Source organism: Dreissena polymorpha, chromosome 8, assembly GCF_020536995.1.
Source record: "Dreissena polymorpha isolate Duluth1 chromosome 8, UMN_Dpol_1.0, whole genome shotgun sequence".
Lineage (NCBI taxonomy): Eukaryota > Metazoa > Mollusca > Bivalvia > Myida > Dreissenidae > Dreissena > Dreissena polymorpha.
In genome coordinates, this window is record NC_068362.1 from 87931165 (window position 1) to 87949455 (window position 18291).

General features: G+C 35.6%; 1 protein-coding gene across 1 annotated transcript in view; it reads right to left on the reverse strand.

Annotated features, from left to right (window-relative positions):
- The window catches only part of LOC127840711 (monocarboxylate transporter 12-B-like), a 33619-nt gene extending 15724 nt beyond the window's left edge, over window positions 1-17895 (reverse strand). The window contains exon 1 of the mRNA XM_052369126.1: window positions 17753-17895. The gene's annotated coding sequence lies outside the window, so the exon portion shown is untranslated. The remainder of the gene's footprint in view (window positions 1-17752) is intronic.
- Between the last annotated feature and the right edge of the window lie 396 nt (window positions 17896-18291).

The following is an 18291-nucleotide window of genomic DNA, read 5'->3' on the forward strand; positions in this document are numbered from 1 at the left end:
TGGGATTTCAACCGACAATAAGTAGGCTTGAACATTTTGTTATGATATATGTTGCAGTTATAGCGTTAACAGACATTAAAAACGATTACAAAAGTTATAAAACAATCATTAAGTCTCAAATATCTATAAATAAGTATCGATTGTATACGGATGAGAGTGCCAGGTTAATAATGTTGCATTACATTTACACAGAAATCAAACATATATTTGTAACAAAGATTCCAATTCCACTTTGCGAGGACCGGCTTCTTAGATCTTCTAAAATTTGCTTTCACTACTAATGATTTTAACAATTCTACGGTTAAAACTTGTCAATAAAAATCACGCACTATCTTGGCATTGACTTAATCGAAAAATTAATTATATGGAATCCTGTCCGTTGCCTATTGAATAGAACATTATTTTAACGCTTAAATACGAAGACTCACTGGGTTCCTGGAAAAAATAAATTTCTGTTTTTGCGTCCAATAAAGTTGGGTGCAACTTAGAGTACATTTTTTTACTCATCCAAAAAGATTGAGTGCGAACGCACCCAACGCACCCCCCCCCCCCCCCCCTGGCTACGGGTATGAGTATACAGAAATGTCAAACAATGAGAGAATAGCCAACTCAATTTTAGGCAAAATATTCATATTTCTTATTCACCTTCCCCTTTTGACCAACATGGGCCGAGAAAACGTGTACACTGTGAGCGAGCAACCTTTAAATAGATGGGTGCTTGCTGAATATATTTCTGCCACTCTGGTTTGACAACACAGAAATGTTGGATTACTTTTTTAATGAACTAAAGTTTGCATAAATTTTTGACTAAAATAACCAGAACATAGAACATAAAATATTTTTTCTCTAATAATATACAGATGGGATGTTTTCGAATATTGGATGAAATAATTGTTATTAAAACGCCATCAAAAACGTTGACCCCCCCACAATGATTTTCGAAATATTTCTTACTTATAACATGATATACCTTTTATTTTTCTAAAATGCATTCGCCTAATAATTATCTTTATGAAAATATATTGGCATGGGGGTCCCTATATTCAAAATGCTGATATTTATCCCCCGCCAAAGCTATTTAAATACAAGTAGGAGTTATTGCCATTTTGTTTTTGTATGATTAAAATTTTCAGGGCTATATTTCATATACATGTATATATATCAATGAGGAGAGGTAACACACACAAGAACCACAACCACGAGCTTTGTTAAATAAGAGTTATTGCCCTTTGTTGCTTTTGTATGATGTCAATTTTCATGGTAATTATAGCTTATATCATGCTGCAAACGCATCGCAGATACAAATAAGTGAGAATAAGTGAGAATAAATTTTAAAAAACAACAAAGCTAATTCGGCGAAGAATATCAATTCAACGAAATTGCTGTGTTTTTTTTTTAACTTAAGTTGACGATTTTATTTTAAATTACATAAGAATTGTGGTTATTATATGGTGACTTGACGTGCAATACGTAATAGCTATGACGTACGCACGCGATAGTTAGATATTTTCCTTTTTGTACGAAAGTATTATTAAAATAATCACATCGGAAGAACTGCATGGATTTGCAATACATTCTACACTTTTGTGACACGCTACATTTATGTTAAAAACTTAAGATGATGATGATGTTCTTGTTCTTGTAGAAGCTTGGTCGTATAGGTGGCATCCGGACCTAGAACATTATAGAAACCCCACCCAAATAACAAATAGAAATAACAGATGCTACCTTAAAATACTCACAAATAATAACTTTATTCGAGTAATAAGGGTTGATAGGTATGTTATTTTGAAAGGATTTTAAATATTCAACTATAAAATCTTAGTGTTTTATTTAACATAATCTTGCAGATTCCGGAGTAAATATATTTAGCAAGATTCACCAGGCGATTTTGTTTTCAGCTAATATGTTAAGGAATGCTGTTTATACGTCTCGTTGTCAGCCGCCACTCATATTGCTACGACAAAAACAACAGTGCCAAAACATCAAATGCGTTTCGTTTCGTTGCGGAACGTTCTCGCCGAACGGTCCGTTCAGTTACGGAAACGCGCGAACTGTCCCGAACGTTCGTAAAACGTTCCGCTTACTGAACGCACTACAGGGTACAGAAGCTTTAAAATGTGCTCCAATCGATTAATACATTCATGTTAAGCTGAGTACATTTTGTATTTCTTTATTGATACAATGTGTGGTTTGTGGCCGTTTACTAGCAAATACTGTTGAATGCCCCAACCTTAATAAGTTCAGTCAATAATTCATTGACTAGAAAGTACAAAATGTTTATATATAAATATTTACGACGATGCTGGACACGTGGTACTTAAATACTGACACACTTTTAGTTATCTAGCGCATAAAGTTCAATGCACTTACTCTTGCGACTAATCGGAAATTCGATTGCGACTAATCGGAAATTCGATTGCGACTAATCGGAAATTCGATTGAGACTAATCGGAAATTCGATTGAACACAAAATGCGAACATTCGAATACCGAATAAGGTGTTCGATGCCATTCCTTACATACAGTACAATGTATCCGTATATAGCCAGATCTTTTACAATGTCAAAAGTCTGGTCCTGGGTTTCGCCTGGGCATTTTTAAGCATCATTACACCTGGAATTGAGTCTATTTTTCTTTAAATATTGCACCCTGTCGTCATCTTTCGACACTGGCATTTTTGTTGATTTTTCCAGGACTGCACAGGCTAATTTGGGACGACACTTTACGCACATGTATTATGCCCAGTTTTGTCAGAACGCGAATCATATATCAACGGAATGACATTTATGAAGTCCTATAAGATGAGGATGTAATCGATCTTGGCCGGATAACGCATGGCCTACCATAAATCACCCAATGTAAGAGGTTATCTTTCATCTGGGATTTATTCCTGCTATTAATTTAATTGATGTATCGACGACAGAAAAGCGCCATCACGGGAAATATATTTCTAACGCGGACACTTTCTTCGACAAAACACTGTGTTTTAAAGCGCTATGATTATAGAGAATAGGTACATGATTGGTGCCGAGATGGAAAAAGTTTATCCAGTGAGGCTTAGAAAAAGAAATAGGGCGAGCTTTAGCGAACCCTACATTTCTTTTTCGGGCCGAACCGGATAAACTTTCTCCATCTCGGCACCAACCATGTATTCTATTTATCCTGCTTCATGCCGTTGACACATTTTATCAAAGACAAATGATTAATTGACATTAGTCTTCAATGTATTCTTTTTGAGCCTCCGACATGTACACAACCTTCCAGACGACCGAATAACTACCGATTGTATCACGTAAATAATAGTTCCACTTTAAACTGTTCCTTTTAAAACTTTCCTATTGAAAATATGAGAAGAACTAAAAAGAGTTTGATATTTTTCTTAGTAAAAAATGAAAAAAAGCAGCAGCGAAACAAAAACAAACAAAATGTTAGTTTCCAGAATGACAACTACTGCAGTATAATCCATTGCTTATAACAATAAATTTACAACGATATACACATCCATTTTCTGTTATTCCATCCCTTTGTCGAAATCCATTTTCTGTTTTTCCATCCCTATAATCGACATGTATATTAAACCACTCTTTTTGATAGCGTTTGTATCGAATGCTAACGATTCCAATATCAGAGGGTGGGGATTTTTTTTTCATGGCTCTTTGTCAATTTTTTCTCTATAACGATTCCAATATCAGAGGGTGGGGATTTTTTGTCATGGCTCTTTGTAAATTTTTCTCTCATTAAACATGGTTTTATATATCTATTTGAATATATTGGGCTCCTAAAAAACATACTATCCATGGTGGATCTACGTTTCTTCCACTTGTGTAACCACTCTGACCCAAAACCCAATTTACAAAAAAAACCGATTTACAAAATCGTAATCCTGCCGCAGCGAATTATTTTATTCCTATCGAAGTTAACAATTATGAACGACAAACACACAATCCGAAATACGTGCGATGCTTTAAAAGTATTAAAGAAATACTGTTTAAACCACCATGTCAAAATTTTTGTCCCTAAAATCCTGAGAGAAACTTGATAGTATGTTTGAGAAATGACGTCACAATATATACGTCATAAATTGCGTAATCAAGTAAACGAAAATGTTAATACGGAAAGCTGGTTCGGTAATATAATTAACAGAAGAAAAAAAGATGATATATAATATAACGACAACATTCATGATGCGTCCCAATACATTTCAAAGGTCAAATATTAGAACATGTTAATCGTCATAGCGTGCGTAAGAAAACACTACTTCCTGTTGACCAGAGATAGGAAAATTTGTTCGACCCTGCTTTATTTTTATTTGGTCAATCTTTGCAACAGAGGTAGGATAGAAATACTTAGAAGAACGTTAAAAGCTTAGATTTTTTATAACACATGCTACGACTTCAACCACTAAACTATAATTCGGAGCTTGAATTAAGGACGTAGGCGGCAGTTTTAATGCAAATTATGCTCCACCTAGAATTTTATATTTTTTGGTATTTAGATAGAACCATCTGTTGTGGATAGAAAAATTAAATATAAATCATGGGTCACCAAAAATCTGATAAAGGGAGAAAACTCAAACTGAACTTTTGAAATGAACAAACAAAAATAACCCCCTTTGTAAGTTTGTTTTTTAAAAAAAATCTATTTTTAGTCGTGGCGACCTTGACATTGGAGATATTGACGTGATTCTTTCGTGTGACACACCGTCCCATGATGGTGAACAAATGTGCCAAATGATTTTAAAATCTCACAATGAATGACATAGTTATGGCCAGGACAAGCTCATTTATGGCCATTTTTGACCTTTGAACTCAAAGTGTGACCTTGACCTTGGAGATATCGACGTAATTATTTCGCGCGACACACCGTCCAATGATGGTGAACAAATGTGCCAAATGATTTTAAAATCTGACAATGAACGACATAGTTGTGGCCCGGACAAGCTTGTTCCGCCCGCCCGCCAGCCCGCCAGCCGCCAGCCAGCCAGCCCGCCAGCCAGCCAGCCCGCCAGCCAGCCAGCCAGCCAGCCAGCCAGCCAGCCAGCCAGCCAGCCAGCCAGCCAGCCAGCCAGCCAGCCAGCCAGCCAGCCAGCCAGCCAGCCAGCCAGCCAGCCAGCCAGCCAGCCAGCCAGCCAGCCAGCCAGCCAGCCAGCCAGCCAGCCAGCCAGCCAGCCAGCCCGCCAGCCCGCCCGCATTCGCCAATCTAATAACCAGTTTTTTTCTTCGGAAAACCTGGTTAAAAACTTGAGTAAATTAATGAGAAAAGTGTTGAAAACAACCTCTATTAATGACAAAACATGTAATACTGATTTAATTTGACTGCAATTTTAAAGAAAACAAGGGACAAAATTGTCACAAAACCAGGTTTTCATTGTGAAAAAAAAATCTGATAAAGGGAGAAAACTCAAACTGAACTTTTGAAATGAACAAACAAAATTAACCCCCTTTGTAAGTTTGTTTAAAAAAAATAAATCTATTTTTAGTCGTGGCGACCTTGACATTGGAGATATTGACGTGATTCTTTCGTGCGACACACCGTACCATGATGGCGAACAAATGTGCCAAATGATTTTAAAATCTCACAATGAATGACAAAGTTATGGCCAGGACAAGCTCATTTATGGCCATTTTTGACCTTTGAACTCAAAGTGTGACCTTGACCTTGGAGATATCGACGTAATTATTTCGCGCGACACACCGTCCAATGATGGTGAACAAATGTGCCAAATGATTTTAAAATCTGACAATGAACGACATAGTTGTGGCCCGGACAAGCTTGTTCCGCCCGCCCGCCAGCCCGCCAGCCAGCCAGCCCGCCAGCCAGCCAGCCAGCCCGCCCGCATTCGCCAATCTAATAACCAGTTTTTTCCTTCGGAAAACCTGGTTAATTAACAAGAATCGATTGATTCATGTTTTTCATCACTTTTTTAAACATAAAAAAAAAACAGAATTGCACATGTGAAAATAAATTAAACGCATCAAAGTCATTTTTAATTTTATATGCCTTCGTGCACCTAGATTTTTTCCAAATTTACCTAAATGTTAAATGAGTTATAACTTTATACAAATATACAGAGAAAACAAAAGGTCACCGAAGTCGTTTGTTCACAAAAGTAGTTTTACTGCATGTATTAAAATACAATTTAAAAACACAGTGAAAACCATGTACATGGTGAAGATCAAAACACACACTAGAACATGTATTGCTGTATGCCAATGAAAAAGTAGATTTAAATGTAAATGAAAACACAAGTTATTTGTAACAAGATCAGAAAACGTAGGTAAATACAGCATCCAACTCAAAAAAGAGGTATACAAAACTATTAAAGGGGCATATCGACGGAATAAGTTGTAATTCTTGACATGACTTGGTCAATGTTTTTATGTATGCCAATGCAAAAGTAGATTTTAATTTAAGTGAAAACACAAATTATGTGTAGCAAGATCAAACAAATATTAGTTTATACTGAACCAAACAAAAAAAGGTAATTTAATACATTTAAAGGGGCATACCACATTTTGTTTGAAATTCTTGATATGACTTTACCATTTTATTGTTGTATGCAAATGTAGATTTGAATATAATGAAAATACAAATTATAAATGATGTGTATCGAGATCATTACATTAGGTCTATTAAGTATTCAATTAGAAACAATACGTATACAATTCACTTAAATGGGCATATCAACGGTATTAATTGTGATTCTTGATATGACTTCACCAATTCACGGCATTTCATTTGTATGATTAATATATATTAACGCAGTACCATATTATTGGAATTGTAAGGGAAATATATATGATTTTTTGTTATCTTCACAGTTTGTGTACGATAAAAATCTAATCCAACACAACTATTGCATTTTAAGGAAAACGTTAAATACCTTGCCGAATATAGATTTCATTCCAATTTAAACAAATGGCTCGTGGGCTATAAATAAGATATCAGAAAACAGATGAACAAGCAAATTCGTTGAATTGATATCCCCGGCAAAAAATGTGTTTGTGACAGACGGACGGACGAACTGACGTATGGACGGACAAAGCCAATTCTATATATCTCCGCTTTAAGAGGGGAATATTGACTTAGTCACCAGGATCTCTTTGTTCACAATTACAATTCAAAATACAACTCGCAGTCAAACAATAAATATTAAGTTCAAACACATCACGACTGAAAATGAACTAAATAAATAAATATCCGATCCTGTTTGCTCAATATAATGCAGATTATTGTTCTGTAATGTTAGAAGAATATATCTTATTGAGAATCGAGAATCGATTATATACTTGTATTCTAAAGGCTGTTGTTTTCCCGTTCCATAATGGGCCTTATCAAATTCCTCAATGCTACATGTGTTCCCATGTCTTATCTTAAGCATTTCAGTGTGTCACAAAAGTAAAAAAAGGATTACACTTTATTAAGTTAGAAAGATTTAGATTGCGTTGCATTCGTGTAATATGACGTTATTTGTGTAGTATAAATGCGTTGCAGGTGCGGTACCGGCGCACGTTCAAATACTTTGCTTAACGATTGACCAGCCTGTAAATGCCTTAGTGTTCATAAATGTGTTTTTTTTAATCAATTGCTTACCAAAAATAAACACAATGCTAGTTTTTTCCCAATCATATTGGTCAGAGAAAAATAAATTAAGCGCAAAAAAGTATGCAAGTATTATATACACGTGCGGCAAGATGCACCACCATCCGTACATGGTTCAGAAGTATCAGAGCGTCGTGGATGAATAATTTTAATTCATCAGATATTCTATGTAGTAAATTATCTCAAACAACACTACATAAAAGTTTATACCTTAAGCAGTTGTTTGAGAAATGAAAGTTTTCCGATTTGATTTTAAGCATAAGATGAAACGTGCATAACGATTTGGATTATATTCTTTATATAAAACACATAATTATACTTTGATGGCATGTTTTAAATATATGATGATTCAATTACAAATTGCTTAATTCGAAGGAAAGCTATCCGTTTTAAACAAGCCGTTCTTGCGACACAAACATTTTCAGTTATAAGAAAGTATTGACTGTTTTCCGTAATGAGATTCTTGATTATTGTTACAAACAAGTAATAAATAAAAGGTTTTTAAAGTCGCAGGAAAAAAGGTCGAATCTGACTGTTTTATTTAGGGGCTGCACATTGTTTATAAATTTTCTAAACTTCATAGTACTTATTTATTGTCATAATTCCCTTATTGAATATGCATCCCGTTTTTATTCGAATATCCGAAAAAGCATACACTTATTGCGCAACCGGTGTTACAGTCAAAATAAATTTGCGTGAAACTGCCGCGTACGTCCTTAAGCGAACAATGAGTCGCTGAGAAGGACTACTAAGAACTGAATTTCCCAGAACTGTATGAGCCTCGTTCTGGGAAAACTGAGCATAATTAATGGGCGTAAAGTGTCGTCACAGATAAACCTTTCAAGTCCGCACAGGTAAATCAGGGAAGCCATTTAAAACCTTAGTTTGATTCCTCTTAGAGGAAACTTCCTTAAAACGAAAAATACCATACAAGTGAAAAGTATCGTTCCTGAATAGCCACAGCGGCCTACAAAGTCAAATCTTGGGCGATATTTTACGCAAATGCTGTTAGCCCGGTTTTCCCAGAGCGAGGCTTATTTTTCTAAGTACCGGTATCATTATTCTTTATTTGAATTGCTGTCTCCGCGGCCATTTTGCTCCAAGCACTTCGATGTTCATCTGATTCATACAAATTTAGCAACGCAACCGACTCGTTAGGGCGATTTTATTATCTATACAGCAAAAACCGTCAGCAGAATCGCAAACTTAAACAAATAGGAACAATACATAATATTTTGCTGCAATTTCTCATTGAAGTTATTTTTAAAAAGCGCCGGGAATGCCATTATGGTATTTATCCAAGCACAATACAAATCACAATATCCATTAATTAATCGTTCAATGAATTCAAACGACCCCCCCCCCCCTTTTAAAGGATGTCTCTTCTTAGTGAAAATCCAGTGTGGGCGGAAAGTCGTTATTGACATTGTTTTTACAAACGACTCAGTAATTACGCGTTATGTATATGATCGTTATTTATAAGACAGTACGGAATACCGTTAGGGCCACCGTGGTAACACATTAAAATCCAAAGGGCGACACTGCGATTATACGATGACGACAGTGCAACAAAACGATGACGACAGTGCAACAATACGATGGCAACTATGCGATAGTTCGATGGCGACAATGCAACAACGCGATAGTACGATGACGACAATGCGAAAGCACGATGGCGACAGTGCGACAATGCGACAATACGATGACGACAGTGCGACAATACGATGACGACAGTGCGACAATACGATTGCGACAGTGAGATAGTAGAATGGCGACAATACGATAATACGATGACGACATTACGATAACGCGATATTACGATGGCAACATCGTAATATGTCGCCATCGTGCTGTCGCATTGTCGTCATCTTACTATCGCGTTTTCGCATTGTCGCCATCGTACTATCGGATTGTCTCCATCGTATTTTCGCACAGTCGGTATCGTACTATCGCACTATCGCATTGTAGCCCTCTGGATTTTAATGTGTAACCCAGATTGCCCTAACGTTATTCCGTAAGTCAAGCACGTATGCATTCGTACTTTGGCAACGTTTTTTTTAAATGCAAAATCTTACGTATTTAACATTATCATTATTTACTGTATATTTATCGGTAACAATATCAATTGTGTTTTAATACAAGAAACTCGAGCTTATGGCTGTTATGATAAGTCTTACAAATGGAACCGAATACAAGTTTGGCATATGTTATAACTTATAGATTCGGATAAGTTTGTATTAATTATATTAAAATAGACACCTGATAACGCCACAAACCAGGATTTCAACATGTAAGTAATATGTGTTTATCAAATCATTGTACAGTCCCGCACAAGATCGGATTCCTGCAGAAAACATTTCAGCACTGAAGTTTCTGGTGGAAACTGTTTTAAATTGACCTCAAATACAATCTTAAGCTAGATTTCCAAGAAACCTAACGCTTGTTTTAGTTTGATATAATTCACATGTAATATTTTTACAACAAACATATACGACATTTTATTCGACCTAGATAAAACGCCAAGGCGTCAATTGTGCGAGACAAAACTTTCGTTTCTCCGTAGATTTATCATTGAATTTCAATACCGCATATAATCAAGTTGGATCCTGAAAAATAGCTTTGCTTTTATAGCACACAACATACAAACAGTGGTTCACGTGTTCGCAATATCAATTCCTAGAGCAATATGAGAGCCTCGATCTGGGAAAATGGGGCTTAAAGCATTTGCCTAAAGTGTCGTCCGAGATTAGATTAGCCTGTGCAGTCCGCACAGGCTAATCAGGGACGACACTTTCCACCACAACTGGAGTATCGGTTTGAAGAGACTTCCGATAAACAAAAAAATCCGTAGCAGCGGATTTTTTTTGTCCCTGATTAGCCTGTGCGAACTGCATCGGCGTTCATATTCTGGTTTGGTTGTTCTCAGAATAAGTTTCTTTAAAACAGGTAGCCACATGAACATGTCTATACTTGTTCCGCTTCAAACAGATCACGTGAAACTCAATTATTGTGTTTATGTAACAACAAGCCAAAACAAACGTGCGTGTGTGTCCCGTACTTGATTATATATTTATATCGCCGAAGAATGTGAATGCAAATCAAAGGACCGGATATAATACACTCATTAGGCTCTTTATTTATTTGCTTAATTTCAAATTCATACGTGATTAGTATTTCCATGCCGTCAATTTTCAATTGAAGACGAATATACAGAAGGCATAATTATGATAAGTTATCAAATTTATGTATTCAGACGCAACCGCATGATTGCAATGTCGACAATAGCTATGGATGATGCTTAAATACAACGGATATTAAAGATAATTGCAATATAATATCCGCATTATTTATTCTCCGCAATAAGTGTCAAAGCCTATGCTGGTAATTGATGATGCTTTTACAAAGGATTCGTTAATTATACTGTTGTTACAAAATTTAATGGCAAGAACTTAATCAATCGTGCACATTTACCCTTTTTATGCCTAGCAGACTCTCTCATTCTTCTTAATTGGATCAATTTATTTCCAAAGTTAGGTATGGCTAGTATATTTATTTCTATATTTAGAATATTTCTAACATAAATTCCTTTAAGCAAACAGCGCAGACCCTGATTAGACGCCGCATCATACGGCGTCTTATCTGGGTCTACGCTGTTGGCCAAGGCCTTTTGGTTAGACGCAAGGAATAAATGGGCTAACATTGCGAAAGTTATGTCAGTCATGCTCAAAGGTTTACAGACTGATTTGTTAACATTGTTGTATTGCAGTGGTGAGGCCAATGTAGAAACAAAGTAAGCATGTTAATATAATCTTAGTAGTATCATTAATATTCCTTGGTAATATATGTACATTTGTGCGCAAGTCAGTCTTTTAAGGAACCTTTTAACGTTTTAATAAAATATAAAAAATGATTTTTTTTTCAGATTTGCAAATTTTCTTTGTAGTTATGTGGTTGTTTTTTTGGCAAGGAAACAGTACTACTGAACGTTTACCATGCTCTAAAATATCCCTTATATGCATCATTTGATGATTTAAAAACCTGAAAATGATAAAGCGTTACAACGCGACACAATTGTATTATTTGTAAAGTTCTGTTGTTATTTTTATATTTTGTGACTATACGAGGAATGTTTAATTTTATTTTTGTTTAAATGAAAACTTCAAAACATGTCAAAATCTGTGAAAAGGTCCATTTAAATTGAGACTACATTCAACACTGATTCGATGCTTGCTTTTGTGTGACGTACATATGGATTACTGTACGTCAATCTATGTAAACTTGATAAAAAGCGAGATGTAACTATTACGGTTCACTCAATATCAACCAAAATGCCAATGTATGTAAACTTAATAAAAAGCGAGATGTCACTATTACGATTTACTCAATATCAATCAAAACAGTTATTTCTTTGATAATTCCCCATATGGATTTACAATGCTGGAATTTTCAAGTTGGATCCTACATGTACATAATAACTTTCCTATTTTGGCACAGAATTTGTGCCATTCAGTCTCATGCGTTAGCAATTACTAGAATAATTATGGGTCTTATGCGATCATCGGTCAGCGAAGCAAATCACTGCGTGATTAAACAGCAGACAGCGTAGCTTCTGACAAAATAGCACCATAAAACGAATTAACGTTTTTGTTCTCTTCAATGTGAGACTAGTAAAAAAAGTCTTATGCAATATAACTTGCATTCGTTTTCACATTGTGAGACTAGTAAAAAAGCCAAATGCAATATAATTTGCATTCGTTTTCACAATGTGAGACTATTAAAAAAAGCCAGACGATATATAATTTGCATTCGTTTTCACAACGTGAGACTAGTAAAAAAGCCAAATGCAATATAATTTGCATTCGTGTTCACAATGTGAGACTAGTTAAAAAGCCAAATGCAATAAAATTTGCATTCGTTTTCACAATGTGAGACTAGTAAAAAAGCCAAATGCAATATAATTGGCATTCGTTTTCACAATGTGAGACTAGAAAAAAAAGCCAAATGCAATATAATTTGCATTCGTTTTCACAATGTGAGACTAGTAAAAAAGCCAAATGCAATATAATTTGCAATCGTTTTCACAATGTGAGACTAGTAAAAAAGCCAAATGCAATATAATTTGCATTCGTTTCCACAATGTGAGACGCGTAAAACAGCCAAATGACATATAATTTGCATTCGTTTACACAATGTGAGACTAGTAAAAAAGCCAAATGCAATATAATTTGCATTCGTTTTCACAATGTGAGACTAGTAAAAAAGCCAAATGCAATATAATTTGCATTCGTTTTCACAATGTAAGACTAGTTAAAAAGCCAAATGCAATATAATTTGCATTCGTTTTCACTATTTTAGACTAGTAAAAATGTCAAATGCAATATAATTTGTATTCGTTTACACAATGTGAGAGTAGTAAGAAAGCCAAATGCAATATAATTTGCATTCGTATTCACAATGTGATAATAGTAAAAAAGCCAAATGCCAAATAATTTTCATTCGTTTTTGCTTACAATTATAGTTTTCATACAGATCAGTTTAAAAGTATTTTATCGTGTGTCACTGTGTTCCTTACAATACGAGATATCGCCACTTTTAATGTAAAAAAAACGAACTAAGATTTCGATTAAGGCCACGAAAACACGATATAAAATGTATATCCATCCCTGCCACGTTTGCTCATTAGATTGTCACTGACATAAAGGCGCCGTTCTGGGAAAATGTGACTTAATGCATGTGGATTTCGTGAGGCTGTACAGTCCCCACAGGCTTAACAGGACGAACACTTTACGCCTTAACTTGATTTTCAATTGAATAGACCACGATACAACGGATTTAAATTCTAAAGAAAGAGAAAAATCGTCTTTCCGGACTGCACGTGCCATTCTTGGATGACACTTTACGCACATGCATTCAGCCGAGTCCTCAACTGAAAAATTAACTGTTTCCAGCAAAAGTTTATCCAACAGCCTTATCTTGTACACCAGAACATGCATTTTATGGTAACGGTTTTGTCCTCATGTTTACATTTTTAAATCGATGATAGTTTACTATAAAGCTCTGTGCTTCTAACACAAGCCTGATTCATTAAAAGTCCCTGCTAAGAAGAGTCGTGGGCCGATTGTATCAACAATGAAGCCGATACCGTCAGCAAAAACGCATCATAAATCCGCAATGTACAATAATACATGGAAGATATTTACAATTGACTTGTTCTACAGCCGGTTATGCCATAATGTGGTTTCAATGCACCGGATATTTGTTATCATAATACTAATCATTCATTTGTTCAATCGTCTATTCAAGAGACTTGCATAGACGCTTATTGACAATGTCCATAAAGAATGTGCTCTTACTAGAAGTGAAATTATACATGATTTATTTATTCCGGCGTTAATTCAGTCATTTAATTGGCGATGCTGACAACTGATATTGCTGTTGCTTTCATAAATATGAGTACAAACAACCCAAGCGATATATTTATTAAAGGGGCCTTTTCGCGTTTTGGTGAAAATATAATTTTTGTTCCAGATTCGCAAATTTTCGTCGCAAATATTATATATATGCGAGGATGCATTAATATTGACCATTTACCATCCTCTAAAATACCAATCATATGCATCTGTTGACGATTTAAAAACCTGAAAATTGTAAAGCGTTACAACGCGAAACGATTGAATAATTTGGAGAGCTCTGTTGTTGTCGTTATATTTTGTGACACTACGATGATTGCTTATATAAAGTATAAAATACATTACTCATTGTATGAGCACGGATGGCCGAGTGGTCTAAGCAATAGACTTTTACTCAAGGGGTTAGTGGTTCGAGCCCAGTTGAGGGTTACTTTTTTTTCTTTCATCAATAATATTCTTGTTTTTTACAGGAGCTTTTTAAATCCAGTGTTTACATTTAGCAATATAAAGCATTTAATGTCAAACTTCAATACATGCCAAAATATGTGAAAAGGTCCCTTTAAGTCGTGGATTGTTCAACCGAGTAAAGTTTTCATTCTGTAAGCACCAGACTAGTTGTGTCGCTTTGCTCTATGATCGTTCTAGTGCATTTATACTCATTCCTTGATAATTAACTAAATATTGCGAGCCTTTAAACAATCGAACCGATGTTTATCGTAGAAATTCATTAAATTCAACTGTTTTCTTGGTAAAGTATTATTGAATTACATATACTTACACTTTTTTATTTCATCGTGCATCAATTCTTGTTAAATATGAATTGCAATGCTATGAGATAACATTTATTTATACATGTGTGTTTGGCGATTCATTCTGGGCCAATCGTGGGATTCGACTAGCCATGAGTCGGTTTGTTTAGTTTAGTTTAAACCTATTTATTTTAGCTCGATTACATTTAAAGTACTGCTTCTTATTTGAAACGCTATCAAGTTAGTTTTCTAGGACTAGATTCAGTACTTAGAGTCTTTGGAGGAGATCTTAAGAACGCTCCCACAGTGGGGATCGAACCCATGACCTCCCGGTCGCTAGGCGGACACCACGTCCACTACGCCACGGCGAACTCTAATCGGTTTAAAACCATATTGCATTGCATTAATCGTTCAATGGCTTTTACAGCTTTAAGCTTTTAATTGTTGACTTGTATGGTATATGGAATCGGTCAATTGACTAAATAAAAGGACGCGAGCCATGCGAAAATGGGTTTTATACCATGTGCGGTCAGCGTCACACCATACCAGCCTGGTCAGTAAGTACAATGCGTGGGTTTATAGCGGACAGTGTAGCTCCTGGTATGACTGCGCACCTGCTCAGGCTGGTCTGGAGCAATGTTTGTCGCATAAGGCATTAGACCCATGTCCGCATGACGCAGCTCAAATAATATTGAAGGTTATCAGGGTTTTTTTTCCTGGTAATGTTTCTGGAATTTCATATTAGATTGAAACTTATGTTATCGTCATTTTCAATACAACTTTTAAACAAAACGAGTTGTATAACATAAACGGTAAGACACAGATATGCGTATTGAACCGACGTTCCCTTTATTTAAAATATTAGCTAGAAAATCCGTTTTTACAATTACTTTTTTTAAATACTAGTAACCTCGACTTCTATGTATGTGTCTTAGGCATGCTTCAACGCAATATATTTACTTGATGTTATCGTCATCTTCGTTGGCAATGTTTTGTTTTAAATGTCCACTCGTTAAGTTGTACGTCTGTCACATTGTGATTGAGAAAATTCGTTGCATACATTAATCTTACTGAGATTTCCGGAGATAGTCGATGTATCACGCGCGATCACGTCTGTCATTCCAATCAGAAGGCAACAGCAAGTAGCGTAGATTACTACAATTTACTCATCATCAACGCAAACGTTTTTTCTCCAATAATTGTACATCGATTTCCCCCGCTACGCGTATTCCAGTTTGATCATAAACTAAATAACTTTGGCATTTTGGCACAGCATGGCTGCCATCAATTTTACTCAATACGTTAACAAGAACCAGGCCAATATTAACCAGCGGGTATGTTGGTAATGTTACATATACAAACGTCTTCCATATGGAGTATCTCGAGCATTACGAGATCATGTTTGTGTTCCTTGTATGTTGCACAGTAATGTTTCGTGCACATATGCTTTTTGTTCTTATTGTTCACACAATGACATGCACCTAAAGTGCCTGTTTCCATGTTAAACACCAATGACTTTTCTGTTTCTGTCCCGATCTTTGGGAAATGTGTATATCTCAAAATTGATGTATGCAAAATATATACGACTTTACGTTTGTGTACTGACCTCTTTGGAATTGTTTTTATCGCAAAATTGTTTGATGACACCTACATACTAGTATGATTTGATTTTTGTCAACATATTGACATGAATTTTTGCCCATTTGATCAGCTTGCTGACATACTGGTATCTCTACAAATATGTGCATGGTCATATTGCAAAATCACAATATAATGGTACTTCGGGTGGGTCAAAAGGGGAATGATTCTTTGAATACAAAATACGAAATACCTTTGTTTGCCTGTGTTTTTTTAATAATGAACATTTCCTTAACGTCTTTCGGATCGTTAATTGCAAACGACGATTCATATTCGCTGCTAAAACACATGATTATACGGTCCGTGTTCTGTGAAAAGGTTGTTCAATACAAGTGCGTAAAGTGTCATGCCAGATAAGCCTGTGCAGTCTGCATAGGCTAATCAGGGACGACACTTTTCGCTTTTATGATATTTTTCGTTTAAAGAAAGTCTGTTCTTAGCAAAACTCAAGTTTAGGCGGAAAGCGTAGTCCCCGATTAGCCTGTGCAGTCTGTACAGGCAAAATCTGGGCAAAACTTAACGCACATGAATTAAACCAAATTTTCACAGAGCGAGGCGCATTTCTTTTTATCTGATTGTAAATATGTTTTTAATCTGAGATCTGTATATGTTTTAATAAAATTACAATGCGAATTCAACAAACAGTGCAAAGGCAAAAGATGGCGGAATACCCGTTCAACAACATCATCGTACCTAAATAACGACAGTGGAATAGTATTCTTTTTTGTATTACACATTGTTTGTTCCATGTTTTTGTTATCTTATCCGTATGCAGACAGCAATAAAAAATAGCATCTAAAAATGTGTGTATTTTCAAGACGTTGATTCTTGCTACGTTTTTACTCTCTTTTGCTTATGTAAGAAATAAAGACAGACAATGAGGTAATGGTTGGGCATATATAACACCAAGTAAGAATGGAACACAAATAAGTTAATTTGCTTGGAAAGAAAATTTGAAGGTTCAGATTTTCTAAGGCTCGCTAAATACACTTACCTGTATTCAACAATAACACAGCATTCTCAGAAAACAGATGCTAGTCAATCTTTTGCAACTGTAAAAATTATAGCACACGTTTGCACAAAAAGCCCGTATTACATACTGACGTGTATATATCATAAGACTTCAAAACTATTATTTAATCGCTGCTCGTCAAATCTATGTGGTTGTCTTGGAATATACAGAATACACTTACCTGTACTATTAGCCGGATGGGTTACATTTAAATATGATGAGAGAAAATGTTGAATATTTAACATCATGGGCGATCTGACAGCACTTTATCTTCACTATGAATCGAAATGAATTGAAATGCATAAGTAACAACATGTTTAAAAGCAAGTCTTAGCTCACCATGATATTAATCTTAATCCATGGGCCCACTGATTCACTATCCACGCAGCTTTGAGTATATATTACACTATAACAACCACTTTTTAAATCGAACCAAGATTAAATTCTAAGCTAAGTCAAAACCACACTTTTTTATCATATACTATCCCCACGATTCGATACCATCTGCGCTTAAAGATCCATTTTACGAGTTTCTCTGTTTTTCCGTGTTGCTCATTCACTCTGCTGCTAGAAGAGGCATGCCGTCAAAGACAAATGCCCTATAAGATTAAAGCCAAAGTCCTACTAAATTCGTACCATTTATTTCCCAGTGCGTGTGGGCAATCAATCGCAGGCTTTTTATTATCATTGATTGAAACTCTTTAATGAAAACACCAATAAAACAGTATCACTGACAGAACCAGAGCTTTAAAATAATCAGCGAATGTGTCCGCAGTAGGGATTTGTTTTCTATGACTACAAATACGGTGCTGATATTGATTTTCTTCGTAAAGTTTGCACACAAAGACACACAACAGTTCAACTCACAGTTTTGTTCC